Below are 22,600 nucleotides of genomic sequence, written 5' to 3'. Positions count from 1 at the left end.
CGTGCCGATTCATCCACTACCAAAGCCAAAGATCATCTACCACATGAAGCTCCTTGTGGCCCAATTTCAACCTTCAAGATCAAGCCTCGACGGCCCCTGAAGAAATTTCAAACAAAAATTCAAGATCAAGCCTCAACGGCCCTTGAAGAAATCTCAAGCCCAATTCAAGATCAAGCTTCAACGGCCCTTGAATCGGCATCTACGGTAAGGGACTTCAAAACGCATCTCCTACACGTGACAAGCACAGGTATACGACGTGCCTTGAAGTGGGGGCATTTGTAGACATCGAAATTTCGGTAAATAAATGTTGACCGATAAATCAAAGTGTCAACGCTCATGTATTACATAAATTTTACACGTAGCGTGTGACTAAACGAAAATTGAAATGAGTTGGAGAAGTCATCAAATAGGACACGTGTTAACACCTGGCAGAAACGACTTATTTCATCTGGGATATTATATTCAAAATTAGGCCTTGGAAAATTCTATAAATACAAGCCCATTTCATTCATTTAGGGGGGACCAATTCATATTACACCTTGAAGCTCTGAAGCTCTGAAACTCCGAAGCTCTCAAGCGTCCAGGTTCCCGAAGAATCAAGAAAGTGTTCTTCGTTCATCGTTCTTCCAAGATCAAGCCTCGACAGCCTTTGGATCAACAATCATCCACCTTCAAGATCAAGCCCCGACGGCCCTTGAAGAAATCGTTCTTTGTTCTTCGTTCATCGTTCTTCCAAGATCAAGCCCCAACGGCCCTTTGGATCAACAATCATCCACCAATTCAAGATCAAGCCCCGACGGCCCTTGAAGAAAGTGTTCTTCGTTCTTCGTTCATCGTTCTTCCAAGATCAAGCCCCGACGGCCCTTGGATCAACCATCCACCAATTCAAGATCAAGCCCCGACGGCCCTTGAAGAAAGCACCATCGTTCATCATCCGTTCATCCAAGATCAAGCCCCAACGGCCCTTTGGATCAACAACTTCGACAAATCCACACATCCAACCGTTCTTCAAGATCAAGCCCAAAAGCCCCTTTGAAGATCCGCTCAAATCCACCTTCAAGATCAAGTCCACGGCCCTTGAAGAACGTTCATCCTTAGATCAAGCCCAACGGCCCTTTGGATCAATCACACATCCACAAATACACACCTTACGGAGATTGAATCAGAGGATCAAATAGAGAGAGATTGTAACCCAAAATCATCAAATACATAATATTTGTTTGTGCACGTTCGTTCTTGTCTCTTTCGTTTCAGGAATTTTCCGTGTTCACAAGTTTATCACAAAAAATTGGAAGGAAATGCATTGCATGATGGATTTAACTGATTTAAGTTGATTATATAGCGAGCTGGCAAACATTGTGAGTATAGAAAATATGTAGTAATTAATTAAAGAAGTTTAAACACACCATAATCATTTATATATAATGAATTAGTACAAAAAGAATTCAAAACAAAATCATATATATAAATATTTTAGCATATTTTCACAAAAACATAAGTGATATTTTAGCATATTTTAGCATATTTTCATAATAAAAGAATGATAAAATGAAAAAAAAGTATCCAACAAACAAGTCCAAAATTTAAAAACACATAATTTTAAGATAATTGATTTTACATCCTACTTTAATAAAAACGAACGCCTAAGACAAAGAAACTAAAAGAAAAGAAAAACATAAAAGAAACAAATAAATTAAAATAAACAAATAATAAAACAAAAAGAAAAAAAAGAAAAAGGAAAGGGCTCACTTGGATTCGAAATCAAGACCTAGAGCCATGGGAAAAGCGCATCAAAAAGAAAGAAAAATTTGATGGGCGCAAGGGTTCGAACCAGAGAACTTGGGGATTGTGAGGACATGTTGACCAACACGTCCAAGTCCACACTAGTGACAATCTTTAGCAACAACTATAATATATGCGAATTTAGCAGCTTATGTTCATTTCAGAAAAAAACCCTAGCACTTTCTGTCTTGCCTCGAGCCCAGAGCCCCAAACGACTCTTTGTCTTTCCGTGTCAGACTTTTCCCATTCAACAAACATGGCATGCACACATGTCATGCATCCATGTGGTGAACTTCTTAGGATTCCAAAATAAAGGCTAAGATGTGCCCCATTTTTCCCATTTATGATTACCTTTTAGAAATCCTAGGCCTCTCTCAGAGATATCTCTCAATAATTCAAGGACCTCCTTTCATTTCACTCGGCCCTCTCTTCCCATTTCTCTTAGACCTCTCTCTTTTTAAGATAAAAAAAAACAAATAGCTCTCGTCGGCGCCGTCTCTCTCTCGAAACTCTCATCTCTCTCCTTTCTCTCTGCACCGAGACCCACATACACACACGCACACCATCGCACTTGCTTGAGGAAGACACCCATCGTCATCAGCAACCTCGTCTTTCTCCCTCTCCTTCTCGTCTCTGCAACTCGGCGACGCAGGAACCCTCCGACGAGTTTCTTGAATTTCTCCGGTTAGGTAAGCTTCGGGTTTACCTCATTCTATTCTAGATTGAAGCTTAGATGTGAAATTTAAGTTCTATCTCGTGTTTTTGCAAGGTTTTTGGGACGAAATCGGCTCGGGAATAGGCACACCCATCTCTGGCGAGGCCGTGGGTGTCGACGAACTTTCCGAACACCTTCGACCGTTTCACGGCAAACGGAAGTTATAAAAACATTCCTCTCATCTTGTATTTCATTTTGATACCTAGATCGGAGTCTAGGGTGCTCTTTTACAGTCGGCCGGAGCTGTAGAAGCTCCGGCGTTCTTCTCCGATTCGCACATCTCCAAAATATCGCGATATTATCGGTAATATCGCGATATTGTTGATATTATCGCGATATTTTGACGAAAACTCAGTGGATAAGTATTAAAATATCGGTAACTCAAAAAACCGATATTATCGGCGAAATATCGCGATAATATCGGCATTTCATACCTTGCCCGTCGCCAAGACCCTTAGGAGCCCATACTCTCAAGGCGGCACCACGAGGCTGCACCACTCGCCAAGTCCCGCAGCGTCGGGAACCTAGGCTCTGATACCAATGTTAGGTACTCAAGCCCAAGGGAAGAGCCCAATCCAAAAAACTAGTCCAATAGGTGGGAGGACCCCTTGCACTTAAGTACCACTACACAATTTCTTGTGTACCCGATGTGGGATCATAACAGGGTTGGCTAATTTATGTGCTTATTTATTTCTTTATGCAGATTTTGAAATCTTGGGTGAGTTTTTCAATGACTTGCACACCTCGATTCGGTTGTTGCGGTTGAGGGGATTGAAGTCCAGTTTCAGCAACATTTACTCCCAAATCGAGTGTTTAACAGATAGGTATTTTCTTTTGCTTGGTTGCTGAGAAAATGAAAGGCTTTTATGTAAATTGATCGTTTTTATCTAGATTTTTTGTATTAATTGGACGACAGTGATCCTGACATGGCAGATCCTCTTCTTGATGTTGCTTGTTCCTCGGTTTGAATTGATTGAATGGCGAATGACTGAAATATATTGTCCCATCACTGCGGAAAATGAGCTGTCCATTGTGAGCATAATCCATGGAGGTAATCTCACTGTCAAACATTTTATGAATGACTCTCCCAGTGCTGAATTTGAAAAACTGAAATATAGATATAGAAGTTCCACCAATCAAATACAATCAATTAAATTGATAATATCCTTTCAACCCTATAACATTATTGGAATAAAAAAAATTTAAAAAAAAATTAGCTCCCTCGTGCTTTAGAAAAAATATAAACTAAAATCAAAGTAGAAATAAAAAAATTTTGTGTGGGGATTTCTAATGAGATGTTGCATTGTGATTGTAATGCAATGCATGCGTATGAATCCGTATTCATATTAATTTGAGATCCAAGATGTTTTTTAGACTAAAAGAAAGAGTTATAAAGTAAATATGGCTGCAGGACCATTGGACCAAAGGACCACACACTCTAACAATATATGATGAATAGTACTCATTGTTCTCTTTTTTGTTTTCTAATTCTTCTCTTTAAGGTATAATATGAAAATCTTATTTCAAAATTGTGTTTTTTTCTTTCAGAGAAAATTTGGGCTATAAGAGCTCAGTGCAAAGCTTCCTGTAAGCATGGGAAAAAACCAAGGCACAGTTCCACGCGAGGTAGTTCAATCTTTCATTTTCGTCTGAGTAGTACTTGCCCTCCAAGTATTAGATTTCTTGCAATTTTACTTTTACAGTGCTCTTATAGTTTGCCATTTTGTCTTGAGATGCTTTTAATTCTTGTTACATAGCGGAGCTGTAGTTCATGTGTGTGAATTTTTGTTTCGTTGTGTTTGGGGTTCATAAGTGAATGCATTACTCAGGGATGGCTGTCAGCTTATCCCACATATCTTTTACGTTTTCACTTTATTCATGTGCTGAATTATCGTTTCTCTCTAAATTGAAGAACTAAAAATGGCAAGCAAACTAAAAAGCAACTAGATTATGAAATGGGTACTTTGGTTTCTCATCACTTCTTTGTTTTGTAATTTTCATTTATTCATGTTCTTTTGACAGCGACGTGTTCTATAGTATTTTTGGTTTTCCCTGCGTCGTTTATTTTATGCTTGCGTGTTCTTTTGTATGCCTGATGTCTTTCTGTACAAGCTATGCATGAAGATTTGTTGTTGTTCTCAGCCAAGAGATAATTTCACGGATTATGTTTTTAAAGTCATACAAAATACTTCTTGAGGATAACTGGGTTTGTCGGGACCTGTTTTCACTACAAATAGGATGTATCTTTTATATAAAAGAAGAGAATGGCGAGTTGCCAAAATTTCATTCTTCATCTTGATTTATTTCATGATGCTTTTTCTTTCATTTTATTTGATTCTTTCATTAGCTTTGCTAATTGCTACCACTAAATTTGAAATTGAACATCAATTACATGCCAAATGGACTTTAGAGATCAAGTATGGAGTGGAATGAGAGGAGAAGTCGTCACTTTCTCTCAGAGCAAGTCCACCGGTGGTGGATTAGGCCAGCACTCAGCACAAAAAACAGGCTGGGACCCTGTCCATTCACTCCAGCCCACAAAACAGACTGGCACCCAGCCCAAACTGGTCTCTGGGCCAGCACAAAACAGGCTGACCAAGAAGCTGGGCCATTTGCTGGCGTTGGCCACGTGGCCGATTCTGGGCTATTGGATTTGAATATTTTTCAAATCCAACGGTCCAAATTAATTAACTACATTAAAATTAATTAAAAATATAAAAAAATACAGATTTTTTTTTTAAAATACAGTAAAATTTTAAAAAAGTTATTATTTTTTTTCTATAAATACCTAACCCTCATCTTCCACCTTACACCACATTTCAATATTTTCTAGACCTTCTACCAAAGCTTTCATATACTTTTTGTGTGAAAAAAAAATACCAAAAAGCTCATCCTTAATTTATTTGATGAGTTTATGTAATTTTATTTTAGTGTGTTTTTTTAAGTTTATTTGATGAGTATGTAATTTTATTTTAGAGTGTTTTTTTTTAAGTTTATTTGAAATTTTATCCGAAATTGGTTAAAAATCTTATCCGAAATAAACTTAAAAAAAAAAACACACCAAATAAATGCACTGGGTGCCAGCGCATTTTTTTAGGGGTGGAGATGCCTTGGCCTATTACTGTTCACTCCAGTCTATTACTGTTCACTTGAGTAGATAAATACGCTGGGTGCTGGCGCAAAGTCCTTAGGGGTGGACTTTCTCAGGTCTCTCTGGACAAGGTTTCCCTTATTTTTATGTAATTGTTTTTTTTAGTTTAATGAGATGGAATTAAATAGTTAAGTTACCATACTAAGACCATCTCCAACCCTTGGGCTAAAAGCAAACTTACTTAGTTAAGTTACCATACTAAGTTACCATAAATAGTTTAGTAAAATGAGGATAAATCATTAAAAACAAACTTACCTTAAAGCTGCTACCCTGACGATCGCAAGATGAGAACAAAACGCCGAACAACAAAGGATTCGATAAACCCAGGATCTCTTCTGAGACTATTTTGCAAAAGAAAGAGCAAGGATTTGAGAGCAAAAGAGGGGCTGGCGAAAAGGGAGAAAGTCGCGGAGGTGGATTGTCTGCCCTCTCATTTCCATGCTCTCCTCATGCCTGGTCACGGACCAAAAGAAATGACGGTAATGCATTATGCAAAGATAACCAAAAGAAATGACGGAGCTTATGAGGCCCACTCAACTACCAAACCATGCGCCACAAATGCCTCGGAACTAAGCAAGCACCAAGCTGGCGTTGATCCCTGAACCCAACAGACCTAGATTGCAGCCAATTATAGCCCGATCGAACCGAGTACTGCCCATTCTTACTCACATCCCAAACTAGCCGATCTTTCCGACTAAGATCACCAAGAGGGGTAAGACAGATAGCATTTTGCTCCGCCTCCGAAATAAATAGATTAGTTTTTAATTAAGTCAAACACCTAGGTACAGCTTGACCTTTAAACTTGTGAAAACCGCAAAGATCGGCAGAGACAATGATTCAATGGATAAAGAAGCAATACTTCGAGCAACATCTGCCCACAGCGTAACTGTCAGCTCTTCTCCTTTGTGGGAAAAGCAAATTCCAAACAAATTTTTAATAGGAAAGTAATATACAATGCAAGCCTGAATATGCACCTGTGATACCCTAAAAAATTAATAAATCGATTTATGGTTATGGAAATAGAATTTGGAAATTTTAAAGCTGTTTCCGGACATTATTATAATTAACGTGTTAAAATCTATCGATAAGTGGAAATGACGAAAGTGCCCTAATTGGTTAACATACTTATACGAGGATGTATTTTATTGTATTTCTTGATATATTTAAATAGATGACGACTATGTGAGCATGTAAGCAAAAGCTGTTCGTGAAACAGAGTTATAACGAATAAGATATAAACAATCAAAGTTAGAGAGCAAAATTGTAATTTTGGGGAGGGAGTATTCTAGAAGCCAAGGGCTTCTCTTCTTTTTCTTTCCCCGCTGGGCAGATGCAGAAACAGAGGGGGCAGCTGTTCTTCTCCCCCTTAATTCTTCTTCACAAAAAAAAAAAATGATAACTTTCTCATACGGCAACGAAATCATGCACGGTCAAAGGCTATGTATTCGTGGTGAAGCCCTCTTCAGATTGATCCCAAAACCCGCACGTTTTTATCCCTTAGGAAAATACATGTATAAAAAGTCAGATAAACAAGTGGTGCTTCTTATTTCATGTTGTATTATATTCAACATGTTATGTAACTGGTTTTATTGACTTTTGTAGGGAATTTCTCATTTGTATACCACTCATACCTCAGTTAACCCAAAATAGATTCCTATCTTAATTTTCTGTTGGTTTGGGAATCTAATCCAAAACCTGTATGTTATAATCTTTATTTTCCCAACGTGAAACTGTTCAGCTTTATTTAAAATGGCTGGTTATGGTTTCATTCGAGGAGAGAACAAATGCTATTAGTAAGTTGCAGTTGGAATACAAGCTATATTGACCAAATGAGGGAAGAAATCGCAGATTCTCAAGGAAATGATGTTCGTGCTTGAATGAGGGTTACATCTTTTGTTTCATCAGGACACTATTTCTCGCCATTTGGGTTCTTTTACCTTCTCTACTAACTTGTTAGAACATTTGGTAATGAGAGTTTTGAACATGAGGCATCTATTTCTAAACGGTTGCCAACTATGTTATACCTGTAACAAAATTAATCTCAAAAGAGAACCATCGCATCCATCTTAAAGGATCGTGCACTCACATGGTGTGAGCACCAGTTGAGTGCTAAGCTAAAGTTTGGCTCAAACGAGTGGTGGTCTTGTAGGTTTTTCCTACTAAGATTGTATTTTATTATAGTTGAATATGCAAATTTGTCTGCCACATGTAATGTAAATGCTATATTTATCAGGGAGGTGAAATAAAATATTGTGTACATGGGAAGGAAAGATGTGGAAGTATTTCATGGTACTGTGGACGTCTTTCTTATGTGGGAGCAAATCGCCCACGGGTTATGATTAGGTTTCTATAGGTGCAGTTCCATTTTATAATCAGTGCATGTGCAAATTTTTGTGGATTGGAGTGTGGTGAACTACGAATGGTTTGATCCCTTTTGAGAGTACGTAGGCAGTCTAACAAGGATGTTAGATGTAGCCATAAGGTATGATAATCTAACGAGGATGTTAGATGCAGCCATAAAGTATACGAAAAATTATTACGCAGTTGTGCTTTGCCCATATTCCGGAGGCGGGGTATGTTAGAGATATGGGTATTTGTTAACGTCACGTGTCGATCCTGGACATAGGTCGGGATTGGGGCGTGACAGCACCAGTAGTTTCAGGAAACCTTGGTCTGCATACTCTGCAAACTCGAACCTTGATTTTTCTGCATTTATGTACGGGACCAACTGATTGATAGGAGTAAGAGCTCTGTTTTCCATCAACTGGAGTCAAATTAAACAAAAATGTTAGAAATTTAGAAATGATATGCTAGTCCTGAATCAATTTATAAATAATAAAAAAAAAAGTAAATAAAAACTCTAAATGAGGTCAACCCTATCCTTCTCTTATACTCTTCCATCTTCCCTCTGTTTTCCTCCCCCAATTCTGAATCATTCTTCCACCCTTGGTATCTCGATTTTATCTCACCTTAACATTTTATATCCAACCCGCAACCCAGCTCTCTTCAAATTGTATTTAAAACAATGAATTGCTTGCATAAGAATGGTGCAAAAAGGCAGAATGCAATCCAATTGAAAATCGGTCCAATAAAAAATTCAAACAAAAAAAACTCCTCATCTCTCTCATCAAACCAAAATTTGCAAATCCAACAGAATTCCTGATCACAACACATAACATAAATTAATAAAACATTTTACTCAAATAACGATTTAATTTTTAAAATTTAAAATAAAAAGAACTAAATGCACATATTTGGAAGAAAAAAAATGGAATGATTCCATATGTAAATCTCACCCCAACAGTTTTAAAACGCAATCATCCCAGTGCAAACAGAAGGTGGAAAATGTTGTCCCAGCACAAACACAACCTGCAAAATAAACAAACCAACACACACAAAAAACCAAATGAATAACGATAAAATTCAGAAACCCTACCACACAAAATCATAAGAACAACATAAAAATGACCAATAAAAGTTAGCAAAAAACACACACAATCTGATAATAAACGTCTTAACGCCAATGATGGCCTCAAACCCAAACAAAATCCAAATCAGTTAAAAAAAATAGTGAAAATGAACTGAACTCATTCCTCTATCATATTCTTTTCATCTGTTTTCCTACCCCTAATCCCAAATCTCTCTTCCATGCTTTCTCTGCCGTTTTCCCCTCACCCTCGATCCCATTTTCTTCCAAGTTAACAGCCTTTACAAATTTTTTAGAACCATAGAAAGACAAACATGGCCGATTCAAATAATAAACACACACAGTTAACCTACCAATTCATGCCCAATTTGTTAAAAATATGAATAAAAAATAATCACAACACATACTTCAATGGGTCCTCTCATTCCTTCCCAAAAATTATAGACAAATTTTAACCAACATTAAATTTTCCCAAATTGAAATCACTTTTCTAATCTCTCCTGAAAAACTATAAACACATTTTAATTCTTCATGAATGGGTGCTCAAACCGGGAAAAAACCAAAAAGGAGAAAAAACATACCAAAAAAATAATAGGACCACCACAGCTGTTTGTAAATCTGTGATCGACCAACCAAGCAACAAAAACGCAAATACCCTCTTAGCCAGGAAAATCCTAACAGAGGACCACAACTGATCCAAAACAAAATTATTAGAGCTTCATCCAAATTAACAAAAATACAGAACAAAAATTGAAAGACAGCAGTTATAAAACATACCTCGGTTGTATTAAATTGATTTGCCAAAGATCTAAAGACTGCCAGCGCTCAACGACCGAAAGGCAGCGGCCGCTCAAACAGAGAAGAAAACAGGAAACAGATTCGGCCAAAATTCGTCAATCCCAGTCGGAAAAAAAAGCAAGAATCACGAAATGTTTGACCGCCGATCGCAAGTCTACAAATCTCGGAAACCAATTTAATGGGGTCAGACAAAACACCCACAACCATAGGTCTAAAAACCCTCCTCAAGTCAGATCGCAGAAATAAGATCGCTTAAAAGACGAAAATCAAGAGCAACTGAATGATGCAGAAATGTTTAATAACAAGATAGTTAAGTGTCTGTTTTTTAATCTATTTGCAGAATCCCAAGACCACAGTCCATAAACTATCACCATGATTTCAACTTGTCGAAGAGTGGGGACGCGTAGGGGGGGCGGCTCGGCTGAGCCACCACCCTTATCATTTGGTAAAAAGAGAGAAAAAAATTGGTACGCAATATTATAAACTACCATTTTTTATAGAAAACTAATAAAAAGAGTTTGAAAACTTTGAGTTTTAATGATAATGACAAAATAAAGGGTAAAATGAATAATACCAGGATTGACTTTTTAGTGTAAAAATATGATTTTTCGTTAAAGTGAACCGTACCGGATGCTTTTGGTTAAAGTTCCATTTTTTTTATTCCACTTTCATAGCATAATCTCAGCAATCATGTCTACATTTTTATAGCTGTTAACTCAAATCCAACTTTTCAATTAATTCAAAATGCATCCGTAAATAAGGAGTCCTATCAGCAAAATAAAATTTCTCGCACACCTGCAATTTTCCTCCACTTCTCTGAGCTTCAAACTCCAGCAGATGAACCAACTGTTATTTTTCTTTGGATATCCAAGCTCACCTGTTGTCACGCCATTGCCTCGTTGTCCCGTGTAGGATAAAACAGATTGCTGCAGCTCCTTGTATCAGGCAATGAACACAATATTTAAGAACAGCAAACAATTGGAGAGGAGCAGGCAGGGATGAGAGAAAGAGAGAGAGCAGCAGAAGCAGAGGGTTAAACCGAAAAGAAAATTACCCATATGAAAAACCCGAAGAACTCACCAAGAAACCCTAGCTCTTCTGCGCAAGAAATTCCTTCAAATCAAAACGAAAAACTGAACATGGGTACCTGATGTTAACACCCACTGACAGCACCAATTTCACAAAAAACTTGTCAAAACCTGCAGATCCGCAGCAAAAAGAAAAATAAAGATCTTAAATTTGTTAGCCCAGACATCGTAAAATGAGGATAAATCATTAAAAACAAACTTACCTTAAAGCTGCTGCCCCGACGATCGCAAGATGAGAACAAAACACCGAACAACAAAGGATTCGATAAACCCAGGATCTCTTCTGAGACTATTTTGCAAAAGAAAGAGCAAGGATTTGAGAGCAAAAGAGGGGCTGGCGAAAAGGCAGAAAGTCGCGGAGGTGGATTGTCTGCCGTCCCATTTCCATGCTCTCCCCATGCCCGGTCACGACCACAGTTAAACCACGTCAACATTTTATATTTTTATTACTTTTTATTTTATTATTTTTATAAAAAATTAATATAAAATATTGACGTAATTTAACTGTGATCACACATCACTGGAGGGCATGAGGAGAGCACGGAAATGGGAGGGCAGACAATCCACCTCCGAAAATCGCAACCTAACGAATGCGAAAAACGAAGAGAAAAAGTAAAGCAAAAAAAAAGCGGTCGAAGCAAGAGAAACGGACGATGAAAGATGCGTGGACAGGAAGGACAAAACGGACTTTATACTGTAGCAATTCGTAAACAGTATGTGAAGTAAAGAAGAAACCGAGGGCATTTTCGCCCTTTCACTGTTAATGAACAGTGCTCTATCTCCCATGATGAACAGTAATTTTCTGCTGGCTTTTAGTATATGTACTAGAAATTAGGCCGGCGCATTGCTAGGGGAACCAGTTGTTTTAAGCGTAAACAGATGAATAAAACACATTTAAGTTGAATAAATTCAACACAATTATGAACAAACAAAAAGATACATTTAAGTTGAATAAAAGCAAAATGGATTTTGTATTGCATTTTTATAATCAAATCAAGTAGCAATGTAACACGTAAAATTACAAACTTGAAGCAACCAGAGAGAGCAAAAATTAAGATGTAAAGATATCCTCAAACTTGCAACATACTATATGGAAGCTAACCGTAGAGGTTTGTGAAGCAAACTGCGGCATGAGTTGCAGTCAATTGAACAAAAGCATAGTAGTTTAACTTTGTAGTTAAAACCGTAGGCAAATGAAGAACAATATTCTCTTTCATAACGAAAATTTTATTTTAACCACTATCATCATTAGGCAAATCGTTTCACAAATCCAAAAACACAGAATTATATCTTGAACAATGCCAATTAATGATCTCCCATTTACTTAAGCTCAACATCAAAGCCAATGAACTGATGAAAGAGCGAAAAAGAGAAACAAAAAAACCTCAATTAAGCAATTAAATGGAGTATTACTTGATAGAGCTGGAAAATTATCCAGTTCTTTAGATAAAGGATCAAGAGTGACTGATGAGAGTGTAGAGAAACGAACGATTGAGAAATTCAAGCTCTGAGCTCAAAGTTGGGGCTTCCAATTTCCAACTGGGGGAGAAATAGCAAAGAAAACACAGAGAACCAATCCACAAAAAATATTAATCCAATGGGTTTCTTCTAATTCAAAATTTGAACCACCCAAATTCCGATGAAGCAATAACCATTCAAAATTCCAACATATTGAAGCCCTCACATACTACAAATTATCAATACCCAGCAATAAAAATTTTGAAAACAGTAATAATGAAGGAAAAAGAAATTAAAGCTGCAAGGCATTCTCTAAATCTCAGGCACCAATCCAAATAGCCAGTAATTTGCACATAAGATAAGAATCTAGCAATATTTCCTTTGTTTAAAACCCAAATTCAAGAAATCATGAAAAATGTAAACTTTGTATGGTAATTGAAGCTTTACCTGCAAATCAGCAGCAGCAAACGGAATCCAACGGCATGTACCTCAAAAGTGAGAGAGAGCTGAGAAATGAGTGAGAGAATCGATAAACAAAACCTCGAAAATCACAAAAGGAAATTTGAACAGAAAACAAATTTGCAAATCCAAAATCACAAAAACATTGAGAAAGCTGTAAAACTCACCAGGAAACGCTGGCTTTTCTGGGTAAAAAAATTATTCGAATCGAATTGAAGAACCGAGGAAAGTTCTACTGGTTCAGTGGTTTTTCAGCAAGAAAGCACCCTGTTTGTAATTCATGAGAGGTTGGATAGCGAGACTTCTCTTTCCAAAGAGGTAGCCCCCATTTCGCGATTGCCAAGCATTCTTCACAGTACTAACAGCAAAAAAACTCAAATAATTCCAAACCTCAACAAATCAAAAAAGGACCAACACAAACACTCAAATAAAAATTTCATCAATTTGTTTATGCTCAATCCGCTATTCTTATTTCATTTCGAATTCTCTGAAAAAAAATACATAAATCCATAAAAAAAAATCTACCCAAATGAAAAAAAGAAAAAGAAAAAAGAAATAGAAGCTTTCAACAGAGAGATTACCTCAACAACATAAAGAAACATGTGACTTCTTCAATTTGAACAAAATTCAAGGTAAGTGGCCAAAACATTATGATTATTCAGCTAGTAAATAATGGATTCACCACATTTATAACTCAGGAAATACAATCCACCATCAAAATTCTATTATTAAATAGTGAACCCTATATCTTTTGCTAATGAATATTCAAAGTATTTGGCGATAAAATAATGCACAATGGAATAGATTAATCATCAATTAATTTTAATTATCAACTAAAAATAATATTCATTAAAATTGGGGTTTCAGCAACTCTAGATTTTGCTATTGATAAGTGCCAAAAGATGAGTGGCAGGGATATAAACAGAGGTTAATGGTCCAGCTTAGTAGATCAGTTTATAGGTTAGTGTTTGTTAACCTGTTAAGTATGTGTCTTGAGAGCTAAGCAAGGTGATTAGTTGTTGTATTAGTTCCTGAAACATTATATGGCAAACCAATGTCAGTTCCTATGAAAAATAAGATCACAGAATCTCAGAACAAACAATGAGAGAACATTGCAAGCAACAAAAAAACATGAATAAATCAAATGTCAAAATCCAACTGACCCAAGCTTCTTTCTCACTTAATACTAAGTCATTCTTAGCTTCGTCTATTCAAGTAATCTGCACATGCATCCGGCAACCCACCTACACCATTAGGAAACAACATGTGTAAGAAGCAGATTAACAAATCAAACATATGCAACTATCTAAGGGAGGAAAAAGTTAAACAATGAAAAGTTGTTAGTTGAGGCAAATCATACTCCACAATGAAAATTAGTAAAGATTAAAGTACAAAACAATTGAGGTAAATCATACTCCAGAACGAAAAAATTTTAGAAATACAAACTTAAAATATTACCCATCATGCTAGACGCTTCTTCTAACACAATTACATTCACCTTTCTAATATCATAGTATTTTTTTCATTTATGCAATCAATACCGTCCAATCTTTGAATTTTTCATAAATTGGATGGTAGAGTGTAGAGCCTAAAAAATGTTAGGCAGGTTGCTACAAAGATAGTAAAGCCCAACAGTTAGAGAACAATGGATATTCATTGTACTCAATATGCATATATCCCAGGGCCAAGAAAGTTATGAAGAAACAGAAATGAAACTGTACAGCAGGTATCCAGCAGGGAACAAACAATATGAAACTGTCACTCAAGTACTGTAAGGAAAATCAAATTAGCATTCATCTAACCAGAGCTTCTAGCTGCTAACAATTAGTTGTTAAAACCCTAACACTAATCAAGCGATCCAGCACATATATCTAGCTTTCTTCGCATCCCGCCAGTAATAAAATGCATTCAAGCGCATAGTAGCAGCATTCACAAATAAAACAGTTTGAGTGACATTACCAGTAGATCAGTGAGTTCACGATAGCTCTTCCTTAGCTCCATGTGTTCCTGCAAAATGGAAAATATAACCTATAAATAACATAGTTCTCAATATAACTTAGTAAAACTCTTCATATGAAGATATACGAAAAGAGAGGAAGCAGATTTCACCTGGCGCGAGTAATGCTCTACATCCCTCTTCATGGAAGCCATCTCAACTCTCATTTTTTGAACTTCGGCTTGAAATCGAGCATTTCAAGAAGGTTGTTTGACAAAGCAAAAAACTCAGAACGCAAAGCTACAAATTGATAATAACAACACTGTTGGGCAATAAACAAAGGATACTTACCTCCAAAGAAAAAAGCTTGCCCTCTGCATCCCTCTGACCTTGGCGTGCACGATCCACTTCTTCATGCCATGCCTGCACCTTAGTATTCACAACTGTGAGTGAGTACTATAATACCTTTTGCATATGTCTGGAGAACAAATATATACATAAGAAACCTTTAAGGGAAGGGGTTCCCATTCTTTTATAAAAATGAAGATTAATTGTAGGGTTCACACCACATCGAACTTTAACGATCGTAATCGTCTATTTTTCAAGTTGCACCACATAGATCATCCTTTCAAAATATTAACCAAATTGGAAATGTTTAAGATATCTAATTGAGTTCAAAGAAATTAACGAATACTTTGTTATATAAGAAACAATAAAATTTTATCTTGATAATTAAATAGGCAAATGGGTTCGGATTGAATTGAATTTTTACAAGAATGATCTATGAATCGAGACTTACAAAATAGACTGTTCGGATCGTTAAAGTTCAATGCAACGTGGGCCCCTCAACTAATCCCCATTTTTTGAAAAAAAAATGGAAATTCCTTTGCATAAAGGGCCTGTGTGTATGTATGTGTGTGTGTGTGTGTGTGTCTATATATATATATATATAATCTGAAAGGGATGCAATTGTTTTCTTATTAATTATACTGTAATACATTAACTATGTATGTATATTCCAATGAACTTGCTTATATCTCTGGAAGTGTATACGGATCAACCGCCAAAGCTTTTATATACAGATGCATCTATATTTGTAAACAACATCTTCACTTATTTTCTAAAAGTGTTTCATTTATTTTAACCATGCTATTTAAAGTTTATCAAAATAGTACTTGGATCTGATGGTGTGAATGAGTATCCCAAGTAATCTAATTAAGACTAGAGTCGAAAGTGATGCATTTAGTAATTGCTTACACTTGTGAATAGGAGTTGATTGAGGTGGTGGTGGTGGTTTCTTGTATTAATAATTCGAAACAATGCTTTGGAACCTAGGTTTGGGAAATATGAAAATTGATCTTGTGGTCGAATCTTAAAAGGATTGTGGCTTTTGTTGGATGTTTATTGGTTTGATTATGGCTTGCATATATATGTGAGATGGAATTCATATCATGCATTGCACTAATAAGAGGTACTACAGTTATACTCTCAGCTTGTCATTATTTTGAGATTACGCGGTAATGACATGATTATACGGTTATACTCTCAGCTTGTCATTACTTTGAGATTATTTAGTAATGATATGATTACTCAGTTTCATTCTCATCTTGTCATTGCCTTGAGATTACTCGGCAATGACATGATTATATTATCAACTTTCACTAGTTATGACCGGTGGATGATATTGTATCCATGCTGCTGGTAAGTATCCACTCAAATTACATGTATTTATCAGCTTTCCATTTATACATGATTCAGTAATTCTATCAGTGATTACATCGGACGTTGAGGTATTTTGCAACAGCTCTGACGTATTCTATCTTGTATGGTATTTACTCAATATTTTAATAAGACGTGTTTGGGTAATTATGCTCTGAACATATTCTCATGCATGTAATAGATGGTCGAAGTCCCATTAAGTGTGGCCCTTCGGGGAAGTGTTGAATAATTTTGATCATGTGCAAGTGTTTTTAATTTGGGCATATCCCTATTTTAAGGGATGTTCTGCCAAATTTTTCAATAGATTTTATTGGTTGATAATTTAGTTATGTTTTCATGCATATTATGGTTTCATCACCCATCCGGATGATGGCCATCACACCTCAATTTTGGTGTCCACTGGATATTGAGGTCGGGGTGTGTTAGGTTAGACTTAAGATTGCAAAACATCTGTATGTCTCAGTCGAACTTCGTCATGCCGACCCATATGATTAATTTGACTGCAACAAAGATACAAAATGTTTATAAATTTAGTTAATATATAGTGCATTATAAGAATAAACCAAAAGCCAACATAAGAAGAAAAAAAGTAAAAAATAAAAAAAGAAACATTTTTAGGTTGCATCCATTATATTCTTGAACCATAAACCATAAAGAAAATACTTTATTTCTAGGTTGCAAAATCAGAAGCAAAAATTTAACGCGCGAAGAACCTCTTAGCTCCCCTTTTCTCTCTTTCCCTCTTTAATGCGCAAAGAATCCCTCGACTTCCCCTTTTCCTCCTACAAAAACGTAAATAAAAAAACATAAAAGTTTTGAATTGCATTGGGTCACAACAACTCTGTTCTATACATGAGCTCGTCAGATCACGACCTTTGGATTCTGATCCGCACTCAAGGTCCGGACGCAAGGTGTGAAATCCCATCCCCGGAATTCCACTATTAATTAAGTATTTCATATTAAAGTATGTATTTCGTGTTTACATTATTTTTAGTTTATTTTAATTCCGTTAATTTTAGAATTTGAATCGTATAGTTACAAGGTGTGAATTTTTGTAATTAATCTTTTAAAACTTGTAGACCTTTTCAAGGTCATAATTAATGTTTTCGAGTATAATTCGATCATACGAGCGCTTAGGCGAAAGCCGTTTGTGAATCGGAACTATAACAAAAAAGTTACGGACGTTCGATACCAAATTTAAATAGTAAATTTTGGGTTACTATATGAGGGAACTCCCACCATGTGGGAAGGCTGGACCAATCAAATGAGAGAGTCAGTGGAGTGACTAATCAGAGAAGAGAGACTAAGTAGCTATCCCAAAAGCCTTCGACCCGTTTCAGACTCGGCGACTCGTTTTTCTAACCCGTTTTCTGCGACTCCGACGACAGTTTTTTCGTCGATTTTTTTGGCTTTCTTCGACCTCCCATCAATACCAAACCTCACCACGACATCCCAGCATCCATTTCTAGCCAAAACCGTTGAGATTTGGTCTTGGTTCCACGAGGAACACCCATGTCGATTCCGTGAAACCCTCGCCGGCGATTCACTATTTCAGAAACGTTCTCCTTCAATCACCACCATCATTAGCATTCTTTAGAGAACCCTAAACAAGTTTGAGGCCAGTGGAATACCAAAGATGACTAATCGAGATTCACCTATTTTAGGGTTTCCGACGATCTAAAGTGATTTCAGGCCAGTGGAAGGATCGAAAGCCGTCTTTCACGACTGTCGAGACTTCCTAAAGCAACGTCGAGACAATCCCATCCATGTAAGCTTGAAGATCAATGACCCAAGGGTTTCTGAAAGACTCGGCCCCTCCCATGTCCCAGGCCGGCTACCACACAAGTTTTGCAGCTTATCTGGGTTTTTGTTTGCCCGGTGCACCATTCCCACAGTGTAGGCACTGTTTGTACAGGTGACAGGTCTGAGTAGATTACGAGGAGTCGGTGGGGGTAGCAGTGCAGAGATCAGAGACTTGGAGTGTTTAGGTTACCCCTTTATCCTTCAATGTACTATTTCTTTTAGGACTTTCCTTTGAGAACCATGGGCAAGTCTTGGCCTAGCGAGAGTTGTGTGTGTGTGTGTGTGTGTGTGTTTATTTATTTTTTATTTTTTTTTGTGAATGTACAAACTTGTATATATTTTATAGGGGGTGAACCCACTATCATATTCATTTTGGGATATTATTTATAGTATTTCATTCTGTATCTTACGTAAGATTTATGTCCCCTAGGTCCCTATGTCACGTGTCGATCCTCAATGTATGTTGGGATCGGGGTGTGACACAAGGTCCACACCTTAAAAACGCCCATCATTGAATTACCATTTCTCCAATCACTTTTAGTAATTAAATGGTGATTCCTTCTTTTAACTCTTCCCCATCTAAAATAACCCCAACTCCGTCCTTCGTCAACCTTTTTTCAATTATGAGCAATATTTCATTGAAAGTTTGTTACATAATATTTGAGAAGTTGTAATTGTTTGCTTTTAAAATTTTGTTTCTGGGTTCTTTGTGATAAACCAACAGACTTCATTGTAATTCCAATCCATTAATTTCATCGGTTACATCTTTCCTTCAACTTTTCCAATGACTCATTCTTAGAGAGTGGCCAATATGTTCACATCCCTGTACACACATGGAACTCTATCAATTTTCACCAAGCTTGAAACACCCATGAATGAATGACGAGTTAGGTGGCGGAGAAAATTTGGTGCCTTGTTAAGACTGAGAGTTGCTGGGAAGGTTGAAACGATTACCTGGTCGAGTCTGATATTGATGACTTTTCTTTTCTTAATATTTTCTACAAATTTTTTGTGAAGAAAAATAAGAAACTTAGTTGGGGAAGAACGACTGCTACACGGTGAATGGAAAATCAGAGAAGAAAAAAAGAGTGGAAAGAAAAGAGGAAAAAAACTTGGGTCAATCTAACGGTCTATATTAATTAAGAGAAAATCTAATTATAATGATTTTAAAGATAAATACGTGGTAAAAAATTATACTCAAGCTTATCATTTAGAAAATTTTATGTGGTTTGTTGTGCCACTCAACAAATCTCAATCGCATGCTGAACACTATACACTTTCTTATCAACCTTGACATTTAGACACTCCACCCATCCTCATCTTCCTTAGCAATTTAATGGAAGAAAAATCCTTCGGACAATAAACATAATTCCAAGTTTTGGATAGCAACTGATAGTGTTGATTGCCCGCTATCCACGAAGTGTCTTCCATCCTCAAAGTATTACGTTTTGTTTTATGTGATTTACCACAGTTGTAGAACCAATAATGTCTATGCACTCTGGTGGAGGTTCGATCCTCACCTATTCCCGTACTCTTAACAACTAACAATTTAACTCCTTAACGTTATAGTTTGTCAAAAAAAAAAAAAGATTCATATTGTTTCTTTTAATTAAAATTCTAAATAATGTTTAGTCGAATAATTAGCTTCGCTTACTAATCAATCTACTTTGTTTGGCAAGTTTTGGTATCCCAAACTCAATGCGAAGAGAAAAACTTGGGCGGGGATGACATGCTATACCGCAAGATAAGTCTAAGTGAAATATAATCAAACGCGGGGTGACTCAGTGGTTAGAAACAAATTTTAGGCCCCGTATTCTATACAACACGTCTTAAGTTCGATTCCTGGCAATGGTGAATCACGCGACGGTAGCTATAGGGGGAGGCTGAAATGCCTATGTGAGTACTCCTGGTCCCCATAAAATTGGACTGTCATGGTGAAACCACCGGCTGATATCTTTTTTAATAAGCAAATCTAAGTGAAATATAAATTCTAATGAAAACATACAAAGTGCTAACCAATTGAAGCTCACAACAAATAATAGTTCTCTAATTCTTATCACGGCTTATAGCTTAAATAGTATAAATAAGAACCGAGATCAAGCTCTTGGTGTGTAGAAATAAGTTAAGAGTTTGGTATGGTAAGTCCAGTGCTCGATTTCCTTCTAGGGCTTCTACTGTAACAAAAAATAAAGGTTAAAAAAATGATAAACAAAAATTGGCATCTATGCTTAAACAAAGAGTGGAAACAAACTTCTATTATTTGGACGGCTTTGATAACCATTTTGTTTTTAGCTTTTAGTTTTTGTTTTCATTTTTTTTTAAACTGAAAACTGAAATTTCTTTTTTTTTCTTCTTATAATTCTAATTGTCTAATTGATTGAAATTGGAATTTTTAGTTATATTTATAAATTGTTTTTTCTTTTGTAGTCTTTTCTCAACATTCATATTGACAACAGTGTATCAAATAAATATAAACCGATTGTGAATAAAAGGATCCATTTATATCTCCATCCGATAGCTTTTATTTCATTCAAATAATGGTTCTTGTATTTTCTGTGATACAAGAAGTCTTTTTTTTTATTAAGATTAAACTCAATAAAAATCTAGGGTCATTTTGGTTCCGGTCCCTAGTCAATTCAATTGTTAGATTGAAATCTTATTGTTTTTTATTTTTTGATCAAAGTCCCTTGACTTTGTACACCTTAGCATTTTAGTATTACTATATTCCCATGTCATCTTTTTGATATCTTAAACAAAAAACTGTAATTTAAAATATTGATTGCAGTCCAACATTTAAGGGATTCAAATCCAAGAATTTATGTAATTCAAAATCCTAGTATTATGAGATTCAATCAATCGATCAAGTCTAACAGAAATTTAATAAAATTAAAAAATTTATGGGATCATATATGTACAAATTTCATGAATTATGAGACTTAAAAAAAACAAACAATTTCTACAATAAAAAATCATGCACACTACACATATTTTTGTGAATTTTATTGAGTAGTATTAAGGGAAATAATGTGCCCCATGAATTCATACATACAAAAGCAATGTACTCTGAACTTAGACAAAAAATAATGTATGTACCCATAACATAAATAGCATATGGGTATATACTGAATTTACAAGAAAACTCATGGGTACATTTAAAAACTCAAGGAAAAGAATGTACATCATACCACATTGTTTTATAGACATGCATATGTGGGAACGTAAAATGCAGCAACCTTAAAAACCATTTTACATAATATTCTCCAAAAACTTTGTACCCATATATTTATGTAAAACAAATTTGAACCAACCAAAACATATTATAGCAATAGATATATTAGAACAAAACATGTAGATTAAAAATGTACCCATGGATATAAGTGTAGCCAACCAGACATTGAATAACCAAGACTAATATATAATAATAAAAGAAAAAGAAAAAAAAAATATAAAGAACAAAAGAAAATGAATTCAGAATGGTACAATTTTCACATAGCTCGCTCACTCTACAGTCTCTGCATGTTTGAATCAACCAGATTCCTTGAGAAAGCGATGCTTGCATTGCCTTGCCTATGCCACACAAATATCACAAGCCAATAAAACCATTGATGCTAATTTGTATTTTAATCACAATAGGTTTATTCAACATATATGCATTGGATCAATTCAAGAATGGAGAAAAAATGGAGAAAATTGGGTTTGGGGTGTTGTAGATTCCAGATGTGCATAAGGGAAGAAGAAGAATGGGGGAGTTCAAATGGATTTTCCTTGTTTTAAACTTACTCATATAGTTTATTTTGCCTTAAATGCAGAAAGGGATGAGATTTCGTTTATGATGACGTGTAATATTTTAAATACTAAAATGATGACATGGAATAAGTCAAGGGACCTTGATCTAAAATAGAAAAATAATAAGATTTCAATCAATGTAATATGAAAATAAGGGATGGGAACCTAATTTTTCCAAAAACCTGTATATACTATAGAAATAATTGATGACATAAGAGACAAAGAGCTATTTATAAATATTTTACTTTATCCCTATTTTTATCTGAGAATTTTTTGTTTTTTCATTGGATCTGTTCATTTTTACTACGTTTAGAATCTAATCAACTAGAATTTTAATTTTTTTTTGCTATTTTAATGTTTCGATTGGTTTGGATTGCATTGTGCAATTCAATCTTTTTTTATTATTGAGATTCCAGTTTGTTTGGTAACTACTTTTAATCTACTTCCTTTAAGCTTTCACATTTTAGTTCTCAGTCTT

At 35.8% G+C, this 22,600-nt stretch overlaps 1 protein-coding gene and 3 long non-coding RNA genes across 13 annotated transcripts in view; 2 read left to right on the top strand and 2 right to left on the bottom strand.

The window, feature by feature from the left end:
* LOC126612193 (rust resistance kinase Lr10-like) overlaps nucleotides 1–22,600 on the top strand; it is a 103,100-nt gene that overhangs the window by 51,724 nt on the left and 28,776 nt on the right. The window lies entirely within an intron of this gene.
* Nucleotides 3,203–4,419, top strand: LOC126613092 (uncharacterized). Its single transcript, XR_007619645.1, has 3 exons — nucleotides 3,203–3,321; nucleotides 3,414–3,548; nucleotides 4,046–4,419. It is a non-coding gene; the product is annotated as an uncharacterized LOC126613092 (long non-coding RNA).
* LOC126612645 (uncharacterized) lies at nucleotides 6,365–11,352 on the bottom strand. Of its 9 annotated transcripts, XR_007619214.1 has the most exons (7): nucleotides 10,954–11,352; nucleotides 9,853–10,808; nucleotides 9,657–9,766; nucleotides 8,945–9,017; nucleotides 8,299–8,412; nucleotides 6,602–6,622; nucleotides 6,366–6,519 (listed from the first exon to the last, which is right to left on the bottom strand). It is a non-coding gene; the product is annotated as an uncharacterized LOC126612645 (long non-coding RNA). The 9 variants fall into 9 exon arrangements; XR_007619218.1 differs by lacking the exon at nucleotides 6,602–6,622 and having other exon boundaries at nucleotides 6,365–6,519; nucleotides 8,345–8,412; XR_007619216.1 differs by lacking the exon at nucleotides 6,602–6,622.
* LOC126612977 (uncharacterized) lies at nucleotides 12,213–13,312 on the bottom strand. Its single transcript, XR_007619529.1, has 3 exons — nucleotides 13,046–13,312; nucleotides 12,867–12,925; nucleotides 12,213–12,500 (listed from the first exon to the last, which is right to left on the bottom strand). It is a non-coding gene; the product is annotated as an uncharacterized LOC126612977 (long non-coding RNA).

This window comes from Malus sylvestris, chromosome 2 (assembly GCF_916048215.2).
Source record: "Malus sylvestris chromosome 2, drMalSylv7.2, whole genome shotgun sequence".
Taxonomy (NCBI): domain Eukaryota; kingdom Viridiplantae; phylum Streptophyta; class Magnoliopsida; order Rosales; family Rosaceae; genus Malus; species Malus sylvestris.
Note: the sequence above shows the minus strand (reverse complement) of the source record. Positions and strands in the feature narration are given on the sequence as shown.